Below are 25,000 nucleotides of genomic sequence, written 5' to 3' on the forward strand. Positions count from 1 at the left end.
AAGATATTATTATTATCATTATTATTATTATACTATAATATTAATAATGCTAATAATAATACTGAATCCGTTGCCAAAGCTCTTAATTGACGGGACAAACTCTGGTCACATCCTAAGAGAAGCTAAAGTAGCCCATCTAATTAGGACTGTGTGCCATCTCTCTCCACCAGGATTTAAGGGTAAAAACAATATACCCAGAGTACTTTCCATTGACTGAACACACTTCATTATTTTAGATTCGCTTTTACTTGCGGTTCTACGTACAGTTATCTGTCGTCTGCTGAAAAAAAAAATAAAAATAAAAACAAATAAAACCATCTGTCAGAGTGGTCTTCACGGGATTCTAAAAAAAATACCCAAAGTAGATAAGGCTTATTACGAACAAGACGCAAATAAAGTATATACAGATGATATTTTACAAATGGAATCAGAATCCACTCCTCAGATTACTTACGATCAACATACTAAATTTCTTTTATACATTTTGAAATGCACTTTTTTGTAACATTTTATGCCATCTGCAATAGTGCAAAGATGTTTTTAACTCCAATGACCTCTTCAACAGTAATCCTTACCATTCAAACGTAAGCTCATACACCAAAGATCTATAAATTATACATGAATGTTGGCTGTCTGATAAGGGAGTTCTCATTTAACAACATGGATTTTTTTTCATTCACAAGCCTTATAAAGTGAACTTCATATTGCATTCACGGGTCTTTATTGGAAACTTCTAAAGAGAACGTTTTCTCTACTTCTTGTCATTCAACAGTAACTGGTAACCAAAGAGTGCTAACTTACACATAAAGTTTGCATGTAAACATAAAAAAATAAAAACAGTTCGCTTGTTTTGTTCCCACGTTCGGAATGACAATATTCTCCTAAGGAGCAACAAATACCAATGATTATACCGTTAAATCCTGTCTCCCCTATAAAACTTCCTTCCATCCTTTCGATTAACTTATCACACCTATACTGCGCTTTGGCCATCTGGCCAATGGAACCTGCATGTAAGTGTTTCCTGCCTCTATTTCTACTGCTATCAAAGTTGCTTTTATATCTGCTATGAATCACTGACCTCGTTTACTTCGAAACAAATGTTTTCCTGTACTACGAGGAAAATAAATGCCGTAACCTGGTCTTCTACTGAAATGTGTTGTGATCGTTAGCCAAGACTACTCTTAACAACTTTAAACCTCCTCGCCCCTTCCATTCTGATGAATTTCTAGCCTGCTCTCGGCTCTTCACAAGTAAAGGCTACTCCCTTCAGCTGTACTAACTTTATACATTTACAATTTTATCTTCACACTTACATTAATCTGTAACACTGCTACAGCTGATGCACAGCTAAAACCCCTGATGTTACCGATTACACAATCGGGGTTATAGCAATTAAAAAAAACATACTTTTGATTGCAAGGATATAAACTGAATTTAGTTTAAGAATTAAAAATACAGTAAAAATAAGGAGAAACGCGGACCAACAGTCCTGTGAACCAAAAAGAACTTAAAATTTTTTCTTTATTTCTGTTTTATTTATCATTATACTCTTGCCATTCTTACCATTATATTGTTTTTCTGTAAAATTCTACCCTTAGAAAGAACCCCTAATCATTCAATTGAAAACATTAGGCTACTGGTTATCTGGCTTTATGTCTTTATTTCGGAATTAGATACATACAGTCTCGCGGATAAATCTACTACAACCATGTTCCTAAAAGTCTAGTCTAGGTGTTTCTTCCGAGTATATCTTCTCATCGTGTGTTTGAAATAGAATAAACCTCAATTTATCCTAAGGCTGAATTTTCATGTTGTTGTAACCTATAGCCCTGATATAAATTTGGTTTCAGAAAAGAGGACAAATAATTTCATATCCACTTATAATCTCATAACTTTGATCCAATCGAAGCTCAATTGCAGCGGAAACCTTGTGTGCGAAAATACCTATTCTTTTAAAGATATTGAAACATAAAATAAAAAGTTATTTGTAAATATTGGTCCAGTCAACAACGCTAATATGAAACGCTTGCAACTAATGTAAAAATTAATACAACTGACAAAAAATAGTTGGATCTATGAACAATTCCAGGACACATACCACAAAATTTTCTGCAAACTAAATTAAATTTCTTGTTCACACGGTATATCAGAATATACAAACGCATGCGTGTATGTTTCATTTCACGTATGTTATGTAGGCAAACAATACATATCAAATATAATTACTTAAGTACGTAATTAAAAAGATTTCACAAATGCGTTTACATACACCTTTACACGAAGATCATATTCACATTCATACATATATACTTAATCTCAACCAGTGTAAACGTTTGCTAAATACCAACTTGGCCTCCGAGTATTTTCCCCAAAGGTCTACGGGTCCCGGAAGGGTCAGCGACATCTCTGCCCCCCCCCCCCCCCCCACCCCAACCTCCCCCATCGAGTGAGGATGTCTGGGAGGACAGGGAGGGATTCTTAATTCCAGCTCGTACCAGTTTCCTTTTCATAACATTGCGTTTTGGGATGCGGCCTCTTCAATGGGACTGTCAGATGCAACCCTAACGTAGGGGAATTTGTGGGGGGGGGGGGGGGGGGGGGGGGGGGGGGGTGGGGGGGGGGGGGGAGGACAAGGGTGTTTATGATGTGCCTTCTTTTTGCACAATCCTTGTCACCACTCGTCGTTTCCTTGACCACTTTCCCGTTGTTGCTGTTGTCATTAATGTCGATGACTTATTTTGACTTTCTGTAAAGGTAAAGTGATGCAACATAGAGAATGAGTAGCAAAAGCAAGGAACCGAAACTGTAGCTTGGTATTTGTAAAGCAGTTCTCCCTTTTGCATTTACATTCCTATTGGGGTGAACGCCGTCACTATCGTTATCAAAGCAAACTTGCTGTTTAAGACAGGCCAGTTTAGAACCCCAAATGTAAACGCAGCCCAAAAATTCGACGTCTAACAAAAATGACAATTACATTACACTGACCACATCATAAAGACACTGCCAAGAAGAATACTGACATGATTGTAAAAACGTAGGTATTATATCAATGCCTTACTTAAAATCAACTTCAACGAAGGACGTTTAACTTATACAACTTTTATAAGCCGAAAATACAATGTCCCTATACCTATCCTGTCATTCTATAATGTCGCTAGTTTAAATAATGAGATTACAGAATGTACATACGTAAAAATAAATCCACACAGACAAAACAAAGTCACACACATATATATGATCATATATGTGTGTATAAATCCAGTTATGCCACTATCAAACTACAAAACAATGGAGACGACGACAGACCCGGCCTTTCTAAGACAAATTAGAAACACAAAGAACGGCTCCAAATCTATGTGTGTGTATATATATATATATATATATATATATATATATATATATATATTATATATATATATATATATATATATATATATATATATAGATTATTATATATATATAATAATGATAAGATATATATAGTATATATATATTATATAGGAGACAGAGAGAGAGAGAGAGATAGAGAGAGAGAGACGAGAGAGAGAGAGAGAGAGAGAGGAGTGAGAGAGAGAGAGAGCTATCAAAATCAGCAAGAATGGGTAATAATGAAAAACAAGCATTTGTGGTCTGCTGGATACTTATTACCAAGTTATCTGAAAGAAGTAGAGGTTATATCTTGCTCAACAGAACTCTGACCTAAAAAGTATCTATGTATAAATGATGTCAACTGAGGACATCTCAAAGTGCAGATATAGAAAATATAGGGAAGTACAGATATATAAAGTACAGGAAGGCCGCATCTATAGGAAAGTAGACATAGAAAATATAGAAAATATAGGGAAGTACACATAAAAAATATATAGGAAAGTACAGGTATAGAAAATATATAGGAAAATATAGATATAGAAAACATGGGGAAGTAGTACAGATAAAGAGATGGTTTTAAGCCAACCTTGTCATGAAGCAACGCAATTAAATATGCATTGTAAAAAATGAATCATTCAAACACATGAATTGAAAAGTATGAAGTAGAGTAGTTGCTGGAATTCGGACAAACTCCGTAACTTGATGTTGTGGACCTGATCAGTGTCCTTTTCACTTGCATGATGGTTACCTAACATAATTTTTTAAATTTCATTTTTGTTCGTCATCCTCACATATACACGTGCGTCTGTGAGGGGAGAGAGAGAGAGAGAGAGAGAGAGAGAGAGAGAGAGAGAGAGAGAGAGAGAGACTCAATCTGGTGTCTCATTTCTAGCTCGCAGTAGACATGAGCGGAGGTCATATCTGGTAGTTCACCTCATTCAGCAAATCAACCTCTATTAGGTCCGCTTCGAGCTGAGAAACGTCGGAAAATCTGAAGAAAAAAGAAAATGAGCGATGTTAAGACTCATCATGATTACTTAACCGTACCGCCACGATCAGGACTTTTCTGTACCGAGAGAGAGAGAGAGAGAGAGAGAGAAGCGAGGGTTTTGAGAGGAAGAGAGACGAGAGATGAGAGAGAGAGAGAGACAGTGAGAGAGAGAGAGTGTGATAGAGGGGGGGGGGGGGGGGATCTCTTGCATATCGAGTCGGTAAAGACATAACTGAAGTCCTTATTTCTCATCTGTGCGCTGGTTCGAATCCACTAGAGGACGAAATTATTATCAACTAAAAAATTTCCCTTCGTTTAACATATATGGAAATATATATTCCGAGGTAGAGCGAATTAGATATTAAAGGACATTTGTAGCTTAATGCATGTATATGAATCACGGTGATGTGATAAAATAATCATAATATATATAGTGTATATATAGTATAATATATATATATATATATATATATATATATATTATATATATTATATATATATATAATATTAATTATTATATATGTATATATATATATATATATATATATATATATATATATATATATATATACTCAGCATTTAAACGAGAAGAGATTCAGCTTAATCATTGTCCACATACTTTATACTTCGAATACTTCTAAGCTTGTATATGATATATGTATATATATACATACATTTATAATTGTGTGTGTGCATATCTATAAAGTCTGTGTGGGAGAATGTCTGCACATGTGGTACTCACTGAAACAAAAAGATATTTGGTTTTGTGACTATTCTTTAAAACCGCAGATGCCTCTCAAGTCCGAGGCTTAAAAGCATGCGTGCATGAGACTCTCTCGATTAACCAAAACCAAGGTCGAAGGAGAGCAAAATACAAACAAACAAAGAATAAATAAACAACGGCAAGCCATCGTCATATTCTCTCTCTCTCTCTCTCTCTCTCTCTCTCTCTCTCTCGCAAATGATTGAGCATTTCAGTGTTTCGGTATTTCTTCGACTCTATTAGCAAATTACAGAGGTCTGACCCAGACTGCTGTGCCTCCTAAGAATACCAAAAAGGTCTGCTCCTTCTTGACCATCCTCTCAGAATGTCAGTCTTTCGTCTTCCTAGTCTCCCGATTTGGGTTCTGTTGCCTTCCTGCCTCCATTATACCCTTGCGAGGTTAACAGTATCAGGGATAAACTAAATATGCCCATGACTCGTCATAGAAAGTACACTAAAATGCTGATTCATCTTCAGAAAAAAACGAATATTAAACAACTAACGAAAAAAAAAAATAGGCAGGCCTCGTAAAAGGACAGGCCGATAGGGAAAAATAATCTGGGACAATGCTTCAAAATATGAGAGAGAAAGGAAAACAGGAACTAAGAAATGAAATAGAACACTGAAAAAGAACAAAAACCTTATTCCGTTGCATCCGGGTCCTGTTGCCCTGAATCTCTAAATGCTATAAAACAAAGAAATCTGTTTACACTCTGATGCTAAAAATATAAGTACGTGTTCTGTTTCGTATACAATTCTTACAAGCAGAAAGAAGAAAAATTAAAAGAAACTTATCTACAAAGATTTTATAGTGCGTTTCAGTGTAATCTTTCACTATAAAACTTCATAACTTACTTTAAAGTCAACATTAATCCTTGTCTTTACAAATGTATGAGACAACAGTAGATTTTATAAGGACAGAACAGCTGTTTATCACTTATAAAATAAAAAAGAAGGAAAATTACTTATTACTATTAGCTTTGTTCCAAACATGCAAATATTTAAACGCAATTCAGAAACAAGAAACAAATGAACAAACTCTAGCCTTGAAAAAAGGGTCCTCAACTAAATTATGCAAAGCTCTCGCTAAAAAAGAAAAAAAAAACAGTCGTAAAATCCATCCAAATAAAAAGGAAAACTCCACGACCTTTCCTGGCGATGATAAATGCCTTATGACATTAGAACTTTATTTAGTATGTGAGCCAAGAGAGACTCCTTTAGCTAAATCATTTATCAAGATAGTTATGAGTAAGTCGAGCAGAATTCTCGCCATATCCAAATATACAGGACATTTCCTTACACGATGATTTTACCATACTCATTCTTCAACATCAGTTTCTAATGTATATGCATACTAGGTATACACATGAAACATGCTGTTCATTCCTGACTATGTGTACATTCATATGCCTTTATGAACAGAAGTTTATAATCTTGTTACATATTCAAAACACATCTCGTTATATTCACTTTCAAACTCAGAATCAGTACCTAAAGTACACAAACACACAAGAAAGTATTTATACACAAACACAAACACACACTTGTATACACACACAGACACATAAGTGCGTGTGTGTTTGTGTAGGTGTGAATATACTATATGCAAACATCCAAATAAAGAAATGAAAAAGGAATACAGCAACTAAGCAGGCAACAGACTTCACATAACAACGCGAAAACAATGAGGTCACTGATCCCAAATAGAAAAGTCTCAAACTCTTTTTGTTTTTCATCTTTTCCTTCATGACATTTAATATCAAAGGTCTTCTTCTTTAAATTACGCTACTAAAGAATTTATACTTTACTAATCCGTCACAAAGCTCAAGCCTTTCGTAATTTATTTTAAGCTTGAAAGGCTTAGGAGAAAGACAGTCGTTCGCCCGCGCGAAAGAGATAAAAGAAGAAAATAAAGTAGCTGCAGCATAAGGAAAGGTGCCTGCTAGACCCTTCTGCTATATTTATGACCGCATAATTTATTTGTATTTATTTTCTAAGATCTCTGTGGTTCTGATAAGCTGGCTTGATCCAAGGAAAGGAATCTGATGCACTAACGTCAGGTTGGTTGTTTTGCTCACACACACACACACATATACACACACACACACACACACATATATATATATAATATATATATATATATATATATATATATATATATGTCACATCCAGAAGTCGAGCATTTTTATTCACAGAGTACCTATCTTCACCCAGCAATCACCCATTTCTGCTCACTATGTAATTGGGATGGTGGTCTGGTACATCCTTGTTAATACCCACTGGCAATTATTTCCCGTGTAGTAATAATTAGCTTAGAGTACTTACGTGTTGAGCATGTTCTAAAGGTATCCATTACAGTAAAAACACAACAGAACTAAAATAATAAAAACACTTGCATGTTAACACAAAACATTATGACACGAAAGTTCTGCACCCAAGTGAGTGCCACTCCCTAACATATATTCATCGTACTACTATGCATCAAATGGAACACATTCCAACAGAGTGAAAACAGTGATCGAATCACACCACAGACGCTAAAATACATTGAAATAAATAGCAAATTAACACTCAATGGGAGTAGGGGCCACAATGCACTGGATTTCCGGATTCCTGGAACAGGAGCATCCGCCTGATGACGTCACTCCATGAACTGTGACCAAAACGTAAATATTTGATCACCACCGAAAGCACCACTGGACAAGTTTTAGAATCAGTATTAACTCATCGTGGCTTCATCCATTCTGTAAATAAACTCTGAGTGACGCATAAACAAAGCCATAAATTGCGTGAGAGACGAAGACACTCGAGATATAAGAAAGAGAATCGATATCTAATACGATTGGCCGTGGATTGCTTTCTTTCCTCGCCTCTTTTATCCTTTTTCAGGTATTCTTTCAGATTGATTTGTCATTATTTGTCAGTGATACGTATCGCTCAGAGTACTGTTTCAAAATTCAGATGGGTTCTTTCAACATTAAATAATTGTAAACCGCTAAAAAGATATGACCATCAATCAACCACTTCATCTGCTCTAGGTATCATCCCTCACAGTAATCTTGCTTTTTTCATCTTCTTCTTCTCTTCCTCTAATTCATCCACAGAAGTGTCTGAGGAAGAGAGCTGACGCTGTCGTCAGCGAGATCGAGAGGACGGCCTAACGGAAAATCTCCATCCACTTCACAAAACTCCATCTCATCTTTATCGCACTTCCCCTTCCGCACGGACACAAACACTAAGCTTACCAGCACCTCGGTGTTCTCTATTTCACCCAATACTCATCAGCTTTTCTGACGTTGGCTACTGCCACAATTATCACACCCAATTAGCCACACTTTCCAACACACCTCTAATCCGAAGGGAACTTGCTTTACCGCCGGTCGAGAAGGAAAAATCGCTTCCACTCCTTTGTTTTGATTTATCTAGCGTCTTATCTCTCTCTCTCCCGACTACAGAAAACCAATAGTTAGCGCGGGGCGATTGTCGGTAAATGGGGCTCTCCAGCCACAGCTAGTAAACACTGGCACAGGCTAAGGTGAGGGTCTCTAGTGCCACACAGATTCTCCCTTGCAGTAAATTGGACGCGTTGGTAACTCGCGGGTGGTGTTGCCAGCGAAGTGGGTTGTCTACTTCTCTAATCCCTTCATGAAATACAACCATCGTTTCTGCTCTTGCTGTTGAAGGGCAGGGGGTGAAGAGCAGTGAGGCTTCTCAGAGAGAGAGAGAGAGAGAGGAGAGAGAGAGAGAGAGAGAGAGAGCAAGTATACATATAAACTTATTCACACGGTATTCTAACATATCTTAAAATTTGTGCGAACAGCGACTGTCTCTTCGTCAATGTAACAACCGATCAGCACATGGGTCCATAACCGGCCAACCCGGCTTCCTTTCTTCCTTCCTAAGAGTCGCACTAAACACATCCATCAATATATGTTAACAAAATATCCCGAAACAAAGTCCACTTGGGGTAAACATTACTCCATCTCTTTTCCCCTTCTTCTGAACCGGAGTCCGCTAACCCCCTCACTGCCATTCCACAAAAAGACGGTGAGCCTTATCCTCGGGAGCCTTTTCAGCGTCTTTACAATAACATTTGAAAACACATCCATGTTTGCACCAATAAACGCTCCAGAGCGTGCGCGCGCGTACGCACGGGCCTACGAACTGTTTGGTTATGTGTACACTGGCCTTACCAAGGTGTTGCCAAGGATAGGATGCTTAAATCAGCAGTTTGCACTTACGTTTTATAAAGTCCATTTCGTCATTTTCTTCAATTTTGACATTATTATTATTTTTATATTATAATTATTATTATTATTATTATTATTATTATTATTTGAGTGTAATTTCTGTGTGCGTTCGTTTAATTACTTATAATTCTGCTTTCAACTCCTATAAAAAGAGCAGCTGTAAAAAATTCATTTAGTTTAATATCCACTGCACACGATACTTGAATGTCCAGGTAAAATCCAACTCGGAAATCGTCCCCTCATCTGATTTTCTTGGTTTGTTCGTAGATCGTATGGTCAAATCTTGCGCTTTATAAATATATATAGTTATTCATATGATACCGATTAGAAATGATGTAACAAAGGATAATTGCCGACTGCCAAGAAAATTACGGATAGATGATACGGAACAGACGTGTTTCACAAAATGAAGTGAGTCCTTTGTTTATGATAAGTTTTGAATCTGTTAAGTGTTCATTGTATGTGACCAGCAACTCCAGACGAATCATTGATTAACCTGCTCTTTCCTCGTTCATTTTTCCAACCGGGTTACCAACGCGAAAGAGGTTTGGCACATAATACGTGAATGCTCTATTGGGAAAATTGCAAATGGAGCACATATTTGAAAAGAAGCCTTCGGCTGGCTGCATTCAAGCACCTTTTCATAGTCATATTTATATATCGAACTAGAAGTTTCCCGGTTATTCAAAATTGATTCTCATTCCAGATGTTCTGACACAGGAATAACATAAAATCATCAATGAGTGGAACTATTTTTTCGTGCTCGCGCGAGAGTACCAAAAACAATACATGTTATACATCAATTCCATATGGAACTGCATTGGTTCACAAAATTGCAGACAGACAGACAAACATACATTCATTCACATACACGTGTATGTATGTATGTATGTACATAACTTTAATGGTTCATACTCTTACATACACATACTTTAATACGTACATATATATATATATATATATATATATATATATATGTGTGTGTGTGTGTGTGTGTGTGTGTGTGCATAGATATAGATATACACAATATGTATACATATATATCTACATATGAAGTATTTGGCCTCGTTTGCTAGTACAATGGCTGTCTCCAACCTAGCTGCCACCTACCACAGACGATCAACTACCAGGTAGCTTGATTCATAACGAGATTTCTCGAAACGTGACCCAGACACCTCCGCCTTACAGAAATCAAACCGCAGCTGTCTCCCTAGAAAACGAGGTCAAATATAAGATGCATATTCACAACAACACCTATACATAAAAGATGCTATAGAAGGAATATGTAGATTCTTCACTTCTTTAATTTCCAAGAAGGATATTGCATCGTGTGATACAACTGACAGACATTTCATGTTACATTCTTATGACTCAACCAAATGCCTCGACTTTGCTTAAACATTTGCTTGTATTCATTTTGTTCCGTTTACACAACACTTCTCCCTCAGGGGAGGCGGCACTAGAAAGTATTAGCCTTCTGGTTTTCTGCAAGTCCTTTAGGGATGAGGGCGCTTCCTCCCGCTTAACCCAAAGATTAATATTAATGGACATTATATGCCGTCGTATTATCTAGATACTTTATACTTTAATCATCCACGTACTGAACTGATCAAGCCGAATATTACTTAACTTTGCTAATCGTTAGACCAGCAGTACAGTAAACGAACAACTACTTATATTATCACCACTGATAGTCTCGGGATTTCAAAAATGGTGTAAACCCTTTCAATAAGCAGCAGTAACCCATTTCCCTACATTACTTTGAGACAATAATAACGTTTTAACTATTAGAAATTATTACCATGGACAATAAGAAATAAAGAACAGATAGAGATTAATTTTTTGATATTTTTTTTTAGGTAATAGAGAGAATATTTTATTTTAACTTTATTTTTAGATTTTGTTATAGAGAGAGAGGAGAGAACAGAGAGAGAGAGGTAGAGACTGAGAGGAGAGAGAGAGAGAGAGAGAGAGAGAGAGATAACCGAGCGAAAATGTACATGGCCGAAATATAAAACTTTTGCGATATACAGCAATCGTCTGATTTTTTATGCGTCAAAAGTAAAACAAAATAACTCCTTTATGTACATATGGACCAAATATAATAAAATAAGCAATACGACAGAAAATTAGAGCAAAGAGGTAAGAACAACAAACGAAGGAAAACTCACAAGAAACCCTTATGACTTTGAACAGCCCAGACCCGAAATACATCATTGAAAAAACCTGATATTCTTACGCTATTTTCCAGACGCCTCGTGACGTCAGTCAGACTCCGCGATTCGCTGGACCATCCATGACGTCACTGAACGCGTCATTGACCACCGAAGATGTCACATGAACTGGGAAAATAGGCTATGACTTCGAGCTCCCTGCGCTAACGGCCACGTTCTTCGGCAGAACCTGACATTCTCAAATGAGGAAATCGCAGCCACACAATCCAAAGCGGCTTAAGCATGGCGAACCTCACGTTCTGATTATGTACAATAGCAACAAAAGAGAGAGAGAGAGAGAGAGAGAGAGAGAGAGAGAGAGAGAGAGAATTGTGCTAAACTATACATTAGAACCTTGTTTTACTTTTTTTTCTGTAAGAATGGCTCTTGCATAAAAAAAATTATTGTTGTTTAAACCTAAGCTGTAAGTAAAAACCAGCTTTTTGTGTAAAAAGAATGTTAAATAACATCGAATTCTCGTTTTTAAAATATTACAAGTAAAAACAATATATTCTACGTGTATATGTTTAACAGTCTTGGGCAACAGCAAATTTTGGAAAAGTATATTACTTTATTTAACAGGTAAATTTGTGATAACTCATTTTAACAATGTAATATCTACTTGAATAAAGGAGTACTCTCAAATGCATAAGGTTCTCATATAGTGCAATATTGATTTATGACTTCTGAGACCATTCCTTCGAGTGAAAGGGTATCTTTGTTATTGAAGTCGTGTTCTTTTATGTTAAGTTACGAATGCCACCGTCATATGTAAACATACCCAACAACTTGTGACAGCCGGACAGGAGTATATTATTTTTTCTTGTTTTGTTTTATTAAGTACAACATAAATGAATAATGGGGTAAAATTGAATAGTGAAATTTTGATGTTAGGATAATGAATATGCAAGGAAATAAAAAACAAAAATCAATGAGGAAAAGGATGACCTCCTAAGCGTACCCTCAAAACTTTGGCAAGCCAGGTAGGAGTTATGGCAAAGCCACATGTTTGGGAATAATGACGTCACAGTATGCACAGGCACAGATAATGGATGAACAGATGATACCCTGATCAGTTAAACAAAATAACTCTTTCACGTATCAGAACATTACTTTTATGTGTAAAAAAAGTGATTGTTTTTTAAACAAACGCATTCTATAGCAACGTTAACAGTTTTCCGCAGTACCGAATCGTTCAAATAACAGCCCGTTCTTTAGAGCTGAGACCCGTTCATTTAGTAGGATCGAACACGATTCCGAACCAGGGTTCTTTTAAACCTTGACACCGTAAAGATATCCTGAGGTGTCTCGTGACGCTGCTGTCCAACTTCTCAAGCTTATGCAGACGAGCAGAGTGCCAAAGGATGGGTTGAAGGAAGAGGGGACTGACTGTTTGTGTGTGTGTGAGTGTGTAAGGGGAGACATAGATATGGGGAAGGAGACAGCGGAGTGGGAGGATGGTAGAGGAAGGGGGAGGTGTCGCGTTACAATCCCCTGCTGATGTCATGCACAATAATGAGCGTTTTTCATGCTGCACTAAAGTTACGCGGCCTGTCGTTACGTGGTTTGCTGTTACGTGGTCGCGTCACGTGACACTTGCGGCTGGGGTGAGGGAGTCGGGTGGGCATCGTTTAAAGATGTTTCTGTGGCTTTGCTGAATGGATTTGTTATTCGACCCGTCCTGTGCAATTGAGATTGCCGGTGGGTGCGGAATTTAAATACGCTCTCTCTCTCTCTCTCTCTCTCTCTCTCTCTCTCTCTCTCTCTCTCTCTCTGTATCCACACACATATATATGAACGTGTATACATATATGTGGATATATATTTATACATACACATTTGTATATATACAATACATATATGTATGCATATGTTTATATACATATATATGCACATATATTTATATATAGATACAAATTTTTACACATACAATACATATATGCATGCATATGTATATATACATATATATATCATGTAAATATATATACATATATGTATGAGCAAAATATCTGATAAAAAGTAAGACATTTTCCCCAGTAACCCAATACGCTTTGGGTGTCGTTTGCGTCGAAATTAATCTCCACTGAACCACCCGACTTTCCCGTCTCTATGAGAACTTCAAAGAATTATTCAGTATCTGCCCTTTTGAGGCACCTCAATTCAACTAGGAAATACTGTAGTTCGCGTCATGGCGCCCTTATGAGATTGATATCCTGAGGAAGGCTCTCGCCAAGTTGATGGATTTTCGGCTTTTTTCTACTTCATTATCTATAATCCAAAATGGGGGAAATTCGAAGCTACCAGGGGGGGGGGGGGGATATAATTACACTACCTTCTAACTTAAAAAATCTCAGATGGATTTTCTCATGGCTGCGAGAGAGAGAGAGAGAGAGAGAGAGAGAGAGAGAGAGAGAGAGAGAGAGAGAGAGAGAGAGAGAGAGAGAGAGTTATTACTAACCGTGCTCTATCCACTTTACTCTGTAACTATATGTTTATCAGTATATTTGTACATTTGAAAAATAAATTAGTAAATAGTCACCGTGTGTTTTAACTACTCTTTCCCTCATACACATGAAGGGGGGGAAATCTGGATGGTTGAACTGGGTGCAGGGGGAAATGACAGAAAAAAAGTTTGAGAACCACTGATCTATATATTAAGAGAAATAATAATAATAATAATAATAATAATAATAATAATAATAATAATAATAATAATAATAATAATAATAATAATAATAATAATAACCGACATGAAAGGAACATCCAGTCATAAAATAATACAAAGATATACAAATAAATTTGATGTACAATAAACAGAACGGAAAATTTTGAAACAAAAAATTATAGATATATAAACAAATAAACAAGAAATACTGGGCGCATTGCAGGAGCACGTGATAAAAGCTCTGTTCTAACGGACACTTGATTCAAAGAGCCTTGTTTTGCAACACTGCCGTTAAAGGGTGCTTGCACAACATCATCCCAGGCTATGGACATTTTCTCCTGACATTCAGAAAAATTGGCGACTCCCGTGAAACGATTAATCCAAGAACAAAATGAGTTACGAGTCAGTTTCCATTCAATTCATATATATATATATATATATATATATATATATATATATATATATATATATATAGTATATGTATATATATATATATATATATATATATATATATACACACATATACATATATATATATATATATATATATATATATATATTCTCTCTTCAATGTTGGTTTAATATCCTAGATAAATGAAAACTCTAGAGGAAATTTAGCATCTGGAAAAAATCTTGAACCCAAAATTAAATGCGAGCGATTATAGGTGTCGCGTATGTTCATGCAAGTGATAAGGGTTAGCATGATACACAAGCACGTTCATAAATTCTACTTTAATTCCTACACTAATTTAGCTTATGCATAAGATATTTAGCTTTACTTCCCAACAAAACGAACAAACATACAAAACAGTGAAAGAGAAAGACCAAGATCATACGCGTTCTCAAGAAATTAAACGCTCTTTGCGCAATACATATATACACACACATATATATATTATTATAATATATAATATATATAATATATATATTATATACATAGGTATGTATAGTACAACCACACACAGATCTATATATATATATATATGTATGGATGTCAGGTTATATAATATATATATATATTATATAATATATAGTATATATACACACCACCAACAAACACAAACATTATATATATTCTTTTTATCATACGCATTTCACTTACATAACAGAGCTGGCTCAAACATCCTTTTGTACATTTCATCTTATTCAAAGTAAGGTCTCAATTTCTCTTCCATTCTTTTGATTACACGCTAATGCCTTCCTTGCTTTCCCCATTGTGTGACACATCTCGTGAACAAATTTTGCTCCATCTTCCTGGAATCGATCTACTCTTATCACTTCTAGTGCTAATATTCATGTTTACCAAACTCGTTTTCAAAAATAGTTTCAAATTCTTTCACAGTCTCAACAGATTTTTTCCCACATTCTTAATCAACGCCGTACAAACTGCAAATATCATCCATTCCACATATCCAGTCCTCCATTACTATTCCACAACTAAGAATCTCCATCTCTAGGAATTGCCGATTTCTTAGATCTCTCTCTCTCTCTCTCTCTCTCTCTCTCTCTCTCTCTCTCTCTCTCTCCATATAGCTTTTAAACAATAATTGGGACATTACACCCTTGTTTGAGACCCGTTTTACGCCAAACTTGTCACCCTCCATCTCAATAATTCACCATAACCATCGCCTTCATCATGAAAACTTTTAATCAACAAATTACCTTTGGCACCATATATTCTCAGTAACCTAGAAACCCCATTGCCGTCAATTCTATCGTAGATTTTCTTGGTCCATTAATGCAGAATAAAGCTCTTTCCTCTTTTACTCCCATACTTTCCAAACACCTGTTGCATAACAAACATTTTATGCTTACACACTCTTCCCTGTCAAAACCCACGCTGCTTTTCCATTATCAATCCTTTTATCGTTTATCCTCAATCAAATCCTACCTTATCTTCTCTGATATACTAATTAATATCATCTCCTTGTAAGTATTTCAGTATCCTCTATCACTTCTGCCTTTAAACATAACATTTCTTTTCACTTTTAACCCCATTAAGGACTGTTGTGTTTCCATTCTGCAGCCTTCGATATTTAACAGCCTTTCTTGGAATTGTAACGGTCACTTCCAAGCCATTCTGAAACTTACATTAACGTTTTCTACTTTTACATCATTCCACATTAAAAAATTCTGCAAAATACGTATTTTAACGAGTCTTTTGATACAGAACTGCTTTCATTTCAGACAGCATCTTTCCACTTGAATCTTTTATCCTATAAGCTCATCAACCACTCCCTTTACTTACATGAAGAACATTCTCTGTTTACAGAGTTTGCTCACACTGACTCTCGCTTTTTCATTATAACGATTTTTTTACTCACTCTGTCTTTAGTTTTTTTCCTTCATTTATATTCTACTACTACTACTACACACACACACACGCACATATATATATAATTATATTACATATGTATGAATATGTATAATATCTATATTGGAATAATGAAATAATAGGAACGTTGTTTCACAGAAATAAATTTCTGACTCACATCGGGATCGAACACCGCCATCTCAACGCCCTGGCCTCTCATTTGAAAGATTGGGGCTCGGCCCCCATGTGAGTCGGAAATTTATTATATATATATATATATATATATATATATATATATATATATATATATATATATATATATATATAATATATGAGCATGATACAGAACACCAGAACACAAAAGGAAATTCTTTTTAAAAGCGGATTTACGTATACTTGACTAAGCTTGTGAATTCGTTTGACTGCAAAAGGAGCATTACCGAATTAAAAGTCACGAGTCAATGGTGCTAAGTGGTTCATTTTCTTCCGTATACAGTCGTAGTCTATGAAATCCCGCAACGGTCAACCATTATGAAATTGTATCAAGGTGGTACTGGTTTTGTACAAAATAATGGTTGATCCTTACTATCCTTACAGTGACTCAACCTAAAATAAAAAAAAAAAATAATTCAAACAATTTTAGTGAATGTTTGAACCAAAAGACGGAAAAAAAAATTTAGTTCGGAACACGAATATTTCAAAACGCCCATGGAACGACCAAGCTGCTGCCCTTATCTAGCCCAGACCTGGCGTAAACAACACATTGACAGTGAACACCCAAGAAAGTGATAAACTCGCGTCTTAAAGTATCAATGGTTATAGGAAACACGTAAAGCGCATGTTGTGAAACAGACAGATGTAGCCATGGACGCGAGTATTCCAATTAAGACTAACCTTTAGAATAAATACGAGAATGGGTGGTTTGTCAGGTGTCGCAATCTTCTTTAGGAAAGGCAAAATGAAGAGATGCTTTGGTTTCGAATAAATTCAGAGCTTATATCACAACCGACAATAATGACCGAAATTCCTAAACCGATTAAATGGAACGAAATTGTAAAATCACGACCCTCACGCACTCGTGTGGTTACCATAAACAAACGAGCAAACAAAGAAAACAGGTGCAAAATAATTAATAAAGTCAGAGTAGGCGCACAGCCTCATCGAGGGAGAGCCATGACAGGAAGCAACTGTCAAACGATGGCACGGTGCCATGACCAACGTTCTTCATACACAAAAAGTCTTTTTCATCTTTCGATTTCGCATCACATCAAGAGCTCGCTTGGTGCGATTGGCATCACCTCTAAAGCAAAACTAAGTGGCGCTCGCGCATGACACTGGAGCATTCAGTGGTTGGAGCATTCGGCTTTAGGAACTGTTTGAAAGAGGGGGATACTTCAACATGCATGTAGGCATATAACTCGCCAGGAACTGATTGACCAATACTTGTTCCTGTTATTCTTATATCTGTAAGTCCGTCAGTTCTACTACAATACACCATGGTCGTTTTACGCTCATTCGGTCATTTAAAATTCACTTAAATAAAAATGCTTAAGGAAAAAGTAAGGAATCACTCTTACCTCAATCAAACCTGCTATCCTCTGTAGAATCGCAGGACACACTTCATATGCAAACAAAAATCGATAACAATATTCCAAAGAAATGAAAAAATAATGGAAACAGATTCTTAAGATGAGCGATGCAATACGGAGAATTTAACCTATGATGATGAGACACCAACCGCAAATGTAAATATACATTCATTTATATGAATCTGATCACAACCACAAGAGTCCAATATCTTCATGTTAAAAGACGGGCACCTGGCTAGACTTCCGTCAGATGTTTGTGTACCTTGACAGCCTTATCCTGTCTGCGTTTCATACCGTTTCGGATGATAGAAATGTGAATCTAAAAACTGAATTCGAAAGTAAAATAGGAAGAGAAATACAATAAAATAATTGATGGGGAAGGGGCGAGTCTGACCACTTCTCCTCCTCATTATTTTTACTGACATTATTATCCAAGATGTGTACGTATTCAAATGAAACCAGCAAGCCTGAGCAGAATACAATGATCATAAGAAATGTACCAAGAAATAAAGCACAAGAAGTTGATCAAAATGTCAATTAGTCATAAAACAATAAAAATAACTCATAAACAAACACACATACATACGTGGTGTAATATATATATATATATATATATATATATATATATATATCTACTATATATATATATATACTATATATATATATATACTATATATATATATATATATATATATATATATATATATATATATATATATATACACAACACAGGCCAGACGAGAATATATGACTTTTACTTTCTATTATATTTGTTATTACTTTTATGTTTGTGTAATTTAGCTTTAATTTATAAATATTCTTCTCGTCATTTGTAAGTTGTTTGGTATTTCTGGTCTGTTTTAATCAAGTGTGCATGTAATTTAAGTATGAGAGTTGTAATTTTACCATTAAACTGTTTTTACTTTTCAACTATTGGATCTTGTGATCAGCTCTTATTTTATGTTAACATTTTATACTTTATTTTGTAGAAAAATCCCTGAAGATGTGGCGATGTTGTCACGAAACGTAGGATTAAAGGATAATGTGAATCTCTTCGTGTTCCTGCCCTTGATCTTCTTTATCATATATATATATATATATATATATATATATATATATATATATATATATGTAGATGTGTGTATGTGTGTGTGTGTGTGTGTGTGTGTGTGTGTGTAAGTGGGTGTGTGTAATATATGTTATATATATTATATATATATATATAATAATATATATAAATGTATATGATATATACGTTTAGACTGTATTGTGAACACACACTTCAGGTCATTATGAGTAATCTCAACTAAGAACGATAACGTTTTGTCGTTTCTGCCTGAGGACAAAATATCCAATCGTAATATTCAATGTATTTTAAGCTTCATTTTGCATCAATTTGTGGACCGTGATAAATAATATTAATAAATCCCACGCACAAACCTCTCTCTCTCTTCTCTCTCTCTCTCTCTCTCTCTCTCTCTCTCTCTCTCTCCTCTCAGTATAATGACCATCTTTAAACTTAAAATTTTTTTCTGGGTCCACACTCCAGTTACTTTCATTACATGTAGACCATCGTGCATTTTTTCGCAACCTACCCTCTATCAGTTATAGCATTCAAATTACTATTAATTACCCTTTCCTTCATATTTTGAACCACGCATGTATTCTGTATGCACTATGTGGCTTGGCTGGCAGTGGTCTCCTCTCTCAATTGAAAGACCTGGGTTCGATCCTGATGTGAGTCAGAAATTTATTTCTATTACACACGTGATTGTGTGCTTATCATGTCTAAGATATATATATGTTCTCTCATTCGCTGCCAGTAGCTCATCATCATTGTCGTCTTTCTCTCTCGTTCTCGATCTTTCTCGGTCGTCAACATACACGCAGATATATATATATATATATATATATATATATATATATATATTATATATATATATATATATATATATCTGCGTGTATGTTGACGACCGAGAAAGATCGAGAACGAGAGAGAAAGACGACGATGATGATGAGCTACTGGCAGCGAATGAGAGAACACGAATACTAAATAAAAGGACGGGCGACGTAGATGGGGAGAGAGGAAGTAGGCTATGGAGGAGGGGGAGGTGGCCGGGCGAGAGGGAGGACCTGGCACGCGTATTCCTTCTGCTTGCCAGATTGTCCCTTCGTCTTCGTGCCGGATATACGTACGTTACCCCCGTGGCCCGTGCCCATGGCCCGTGCCACCAGGGCAGCTTGTCATACACTTATCTGTCATTTTGGTCTCCACCTATCCCCGGCCCCCCGTCCTTCTTTGCTCTGACCGGCGGCTCTGGGTTATTTTGCTCCCACTCTATTTCATTTCGTTGGGCTGAATTCAGAAGTCTTATGAAAATGTGGAAGTCAACTGAACTTGTGAAATTGTAGTAGTAGCTGTAGTAATAACCATTGTTATTATTATTAATTAGGAAGGAGGCCTTCTCTGAGGGCAGTAGCATTGAATACTATAGCTGTTTCAACGGTATTTAATTTATATAGAATCTTCTCAATTCTTATAATCTTTTTCTCATCAGCATATAGCTGGTATATCAGGTTTCCTAAGGATATATAAAGGTTTCAGTTGTCTTAGGTTTATTTCCTCTGACGTGTCGACAGCGCACAGGCAGTCATCTACGAGAATATACAAGAAAGCTACATGCTGATGAGAAAAAGATTATAAGAAGAATTGAGAAGATTCAATATAAAGTAAATGCCGTTGAAACAGCTTATTATTATTATTATTATTATTATTATTATTATTATTATTATTATTATGTTATTATTATTATTATTATTTGGGTTCAAAAATCTCATGAAAATATGCAAGTCAGCTAAGCATATGTAGTAGCAGCAATACTTAGACTTAACAACCGAAAAGCCCTTTAACTTGTAAACTATATAAAAAAAAATTGCCCGAGTGCGAAAAGAACAACGCCAAAGCAAAATTGAATACAGCAAATTAAGGGCAAATAAATATTAAAAGCAGTCAATAATTTAAAAGTGCTAGTTTGAGAATTTTAGTTAAGTTCTATACCTCACTCTATTTTACAAACAATAAAACCTAAATTAACGAAAGAAACGTCATATTTCCTTTTCTCTGCTTCCAGGTTCTGTCTCAAACCTTGAGAGTGGACAAGAAATTTGCAGAACGACTAGAGATCACGAAAGGCACTGGTTAACACCAATATTTTTATCCAGGAAATAATAATAAAAACAACTATTCTCTCGAGAGACTTTATAGTAATACATTAAAAACGACCCAAGAATTTATAAAAAAAAAAATTATTTTCTCAAATCATAATAGCAATACATCAATAAAAATGACAATATAACAGATACTTATTTCTCTCGTGATTAAGGCCACCACTAAGGTTCAGTTATGTCCGCAAAGTCGGCTGTGCAGGTAAAACTGAACGTTAGTGGGTTCAGTTATACCTGCACAGGACCGTGCAGGCGTAACTGTGCAATTATAACTGCACGTTAATGGCGACATTTATACTTCACCGAACAATGTAATAAGAAAGTAAGTGTGAACTTCTGTAAATAATTATGGAGGATCTCATAACGCAATGGAAATGGGTGGAAAAAAAAAAACAAGCAACCTTATGAGCTGCTTTAAATGGAAATCCAAATATTCAGATATTAAAATTTTTCAACATGTCAAAAACGTATGTGGCTAAGTCAGCGTATTAAACTATATTTAAGTATCAACAGCACAAAGAAAGTAGCAGTGTATTAAACTATATTTAAGCATCAACAGCACAAAGCAAGTAGCCAATTTCTGCAAGGCATTTGCAACAATAACTTGATTATTGGGTTTTATGATTGGGGTGATAATGGAATATTCATGATTACGTATGAAGTGTACTGAAATAGGCGGTACTTTTCTATTTATATTTTCAATCTTAAGTGTACACTATTTACTTAGCGGTAGGTACTTTATTTATTGATACCTATTTGTAATGACATTCAGAAATCAATTCAACTAGCCTAAAAAAATGAAACGGTTGTTTGCTTCTATACCCAAGTACCCGCTTTATTTCCATCAACATTCCGTTTTCTTTTAACGGGCGGGTAGTGTCTATAAAGAAAACTGTAAAACGTAAACTATATTATTTTCCTCAAGTAGAGGTTTATTAATACAGTTGAGAAAGACGTACTAAATACACTGAATCCTGTCTGTTTAAATACTGATACTTATAATCCCTAACGCCGTTAGGAAATACTATACTTTAATTCTTTACCAACATGGTTATCAAAAACGAAAATGGTAGAATGAATTGGCCTATGGTGTTTTTGCCTTTTCTATAGGGAATGGTAGTTACTATGTAGAACTGTCGTATTCGAAGACCCTTCTTGCTTTAAGTGTTCCTCACCTTTGTGGTGTTCTGAGAAGCGTCGGTCGCATTGCTCTGCACTTGCACCTGTGCGATCTTTCTGGTTTTTAGCCAATAAAAACTTAACAATTTCTCCAGGTTTAGTTCCCGGATGTGTTCTGACCCCTCCCAGTTTCTACCCGCAGGCCTGCAGACATTTCAGTTTAAAAGTTGCTGCCTTTGCTAAGGAAGCAATTTTTAAACTGAACTGTCTGCGGCCTTCGGGTGGAAACTGGGATGGGTCAGAAAACATCCGGAACTGAAGAACCTGGAGAATTTGTGAAGTTTTTATTGCCTAAAAAAAAAACACTTACTAATACGTAAAAGAAAAACAAAAAGATCGCACGGGCGGAAGTGCAGAGCAATGCTAGTAACACTTCTCAGAACACCACAAGGATGAGGAACACTCAAAGCAACAACAAGGATCTTCGAATACGTCTCAGGTCTACATATTTTTTTATAGGACATAGTAGTAACTACCATCCCCTATGGAAAAGGCAAAAATACCATAGGCTAATTCATTCTACCATTTTCGTTTTTGATAACCATGTTGGTGAAGAATTATGATGTTTTTATACCTCACCTCACGACGCACAACAACTCTATCCATCTGGAAGTAATCCCCTTTCACTTATAAATACCTCGCCGCCGTCAAAATACCAGAATTGCCAACTGAAGCCAATTACCAGAAGGAGAAAGGGAATAATTGTCTTCTAGCTGTACCTCCCAGTGCTATTGGGGAGACAAGGATACCCCCGTGCTAGTTATGACCCAGTGTGCAGGGTTGGTTTGGGAAGAACGTCTACATTTTATTTCTAATAATAATAATAATAATAATAATAATGATAATAATAATAATAATAATAATAATAATAATAATAATCATAAGAGCACTAGGCACGATCCCAAGATCCCTGAAAAGGAATCTAGAAAAACTAGAGGCTGAAGTAGCTCCAGGACTCATGCAGAAGAGTGTGATCCTAGAAACGGCACACATAGTAAGAAAAGTGATGGACTCCTAAGGAAGCAGGATGCAACCCGGAACCCCACACTATAAATACCACCCAGTCGAATTGGAGGACTGTGATAGAGCAAAAAATAAAAATAAAAAAAATAATAAAAATAATAATAATAATAATAATAATAATAATAATAATAATAATAATAATTTCAGCTCAGCTTCATATACATGGAATAAACAAAGTAGAGATATATCATACAATAAGATAAAATAATAATTGGCAATATCCATACAGTTGCTGACAGTACTAATATTGAGAATAGTAAAAATATCAAATTTATAACAATTAATAACAGACTGCATACAGTTAAAAATATGCTTTCAATGAAGTTGTTGGAGATTAAGCTGGCCTTATGCCAGCACAGGCTCTTGCTCATAGAGCAGCCCGTAGATTTCAATGATGTATGGCGATCTACAGTAGGTCAGGTTGGGACGAGAGTCCCTGGGGTCTAAGCCTCCTCCTTCATAGTGCCCCCAAGGGTCTCCGAAGGTCGTTATCCAGGACTAATATTTATTGGGCGTCATTATCTTTATGATATGTACAGTCTTTTGTTTATGTTTTTACGGTAATCCCCAACAGGTTTGTACTAAACACGCAGTTTAAAACCAGAGTGGGTTACAATCTAGGAAAGATCCGGCCTAAGCCCTAGGTCACCTAGAACCGAGCGCAATATGTTAAGGTCAAGTTGGGAATAAGGGAGGAGTCCAGAATCGCCAAGGACAGGTGGTCCCCGGCACCCAAGGTAAATTTTGCTAACTTTGGGAAAGATAAGGTTATCATGCATCCCAGCATATGGCCTGGTGATATCTTCTTTTTAATGCATTTTGGGATTTATGATTTATACAAACTGTAAACATGAACAGTGTATTTTTCCGACCGCTTATCTTCTGGTTCATGGGCTGTAAACCATTCACGTTCGCAGAGTTCACTCAATCTTTATTTTCCAGCACCCTTAAAACTCTGTTTCCTAGTGGTGTCACCTCAAAATTTTTCATTGGGAGTTGGGTAAACACAAAAATGAATGATCTGCTCCAACAACAATGGTCAAAAACGCATAAAACACGAGTTAGGTAGTATTAACAATATACGGTTTATGAATTTGGAGATGAATTAAATCATCATAGTATTTTTAGCCATGAGGATCATTAAAGACGAATATTAAATGCAATATTTAGCAAGACCTAAAATGTTAAAGCTATATTCAATTATTATCCGAATAGTTTTTTCACAACATATTTCAGTGTTTGCAAAAATAATATTTTCTGTAAGCCATGATACTTTTAATATAAGGGAGAAATAGACTGGGTAAACCAGATGGTTACGGAATCAGTCTAAAAAAAGGTTCTTATGCAATGGGGATGGTGAAATGGTATGATCTTACTTTAATTTCAAGTATATTACTTTCCCATAGTCATTCTTAACTT

The 25,000-nt window shown here is 35.8% G+C and overlaps 1 protein-coding gene across 4 annotated transcripts in view; it reads right to left on the reverse strand.

The window, feature by feature from the left end:
- The window catches only part of LOC135216918 (prickle planar cell polarity protein 3-like), a 597,661-nt gene that overhangs the window by 417,821 nt on the left and 154,840 nt on the right, over nucleotides 1-25,000 (reverse strand). Inside the window, exon 1 of one of the 4 annotated variants that reach the window (XM_064252463.1) lies at nucleotides 8,369-8,714. The exons of the other annotated variants lie outside the window; for them this stretch is intronic. The gene's annotated coding sequence lies outside the window, so the exon portion shown is untranslated. Of the gene's footprint in view, nucleotides 1-8,368; nucleotides 8,715-25,000 lie in introns of those variants that run through there. 4 annotated transcript variants of the gene reach the window in all.

The sequence above is a fragment of the Macrobrachium nipponense genome, chromosome 6 (assembly GCF_015104395.2).
Source record: "Macrobrachium nipponense isolate FS-2020 chromosome 6, ASM1510439v2, whole genome shotgun sequence".
Classification (NCBI taxonomy): domain Eukaryota; kingdom Metazoa; phylum Arthropoda; class Malacostraca; order Decapoda; family Palaemonidae; genus Macrobrachium; species Macrobrachium nipponense.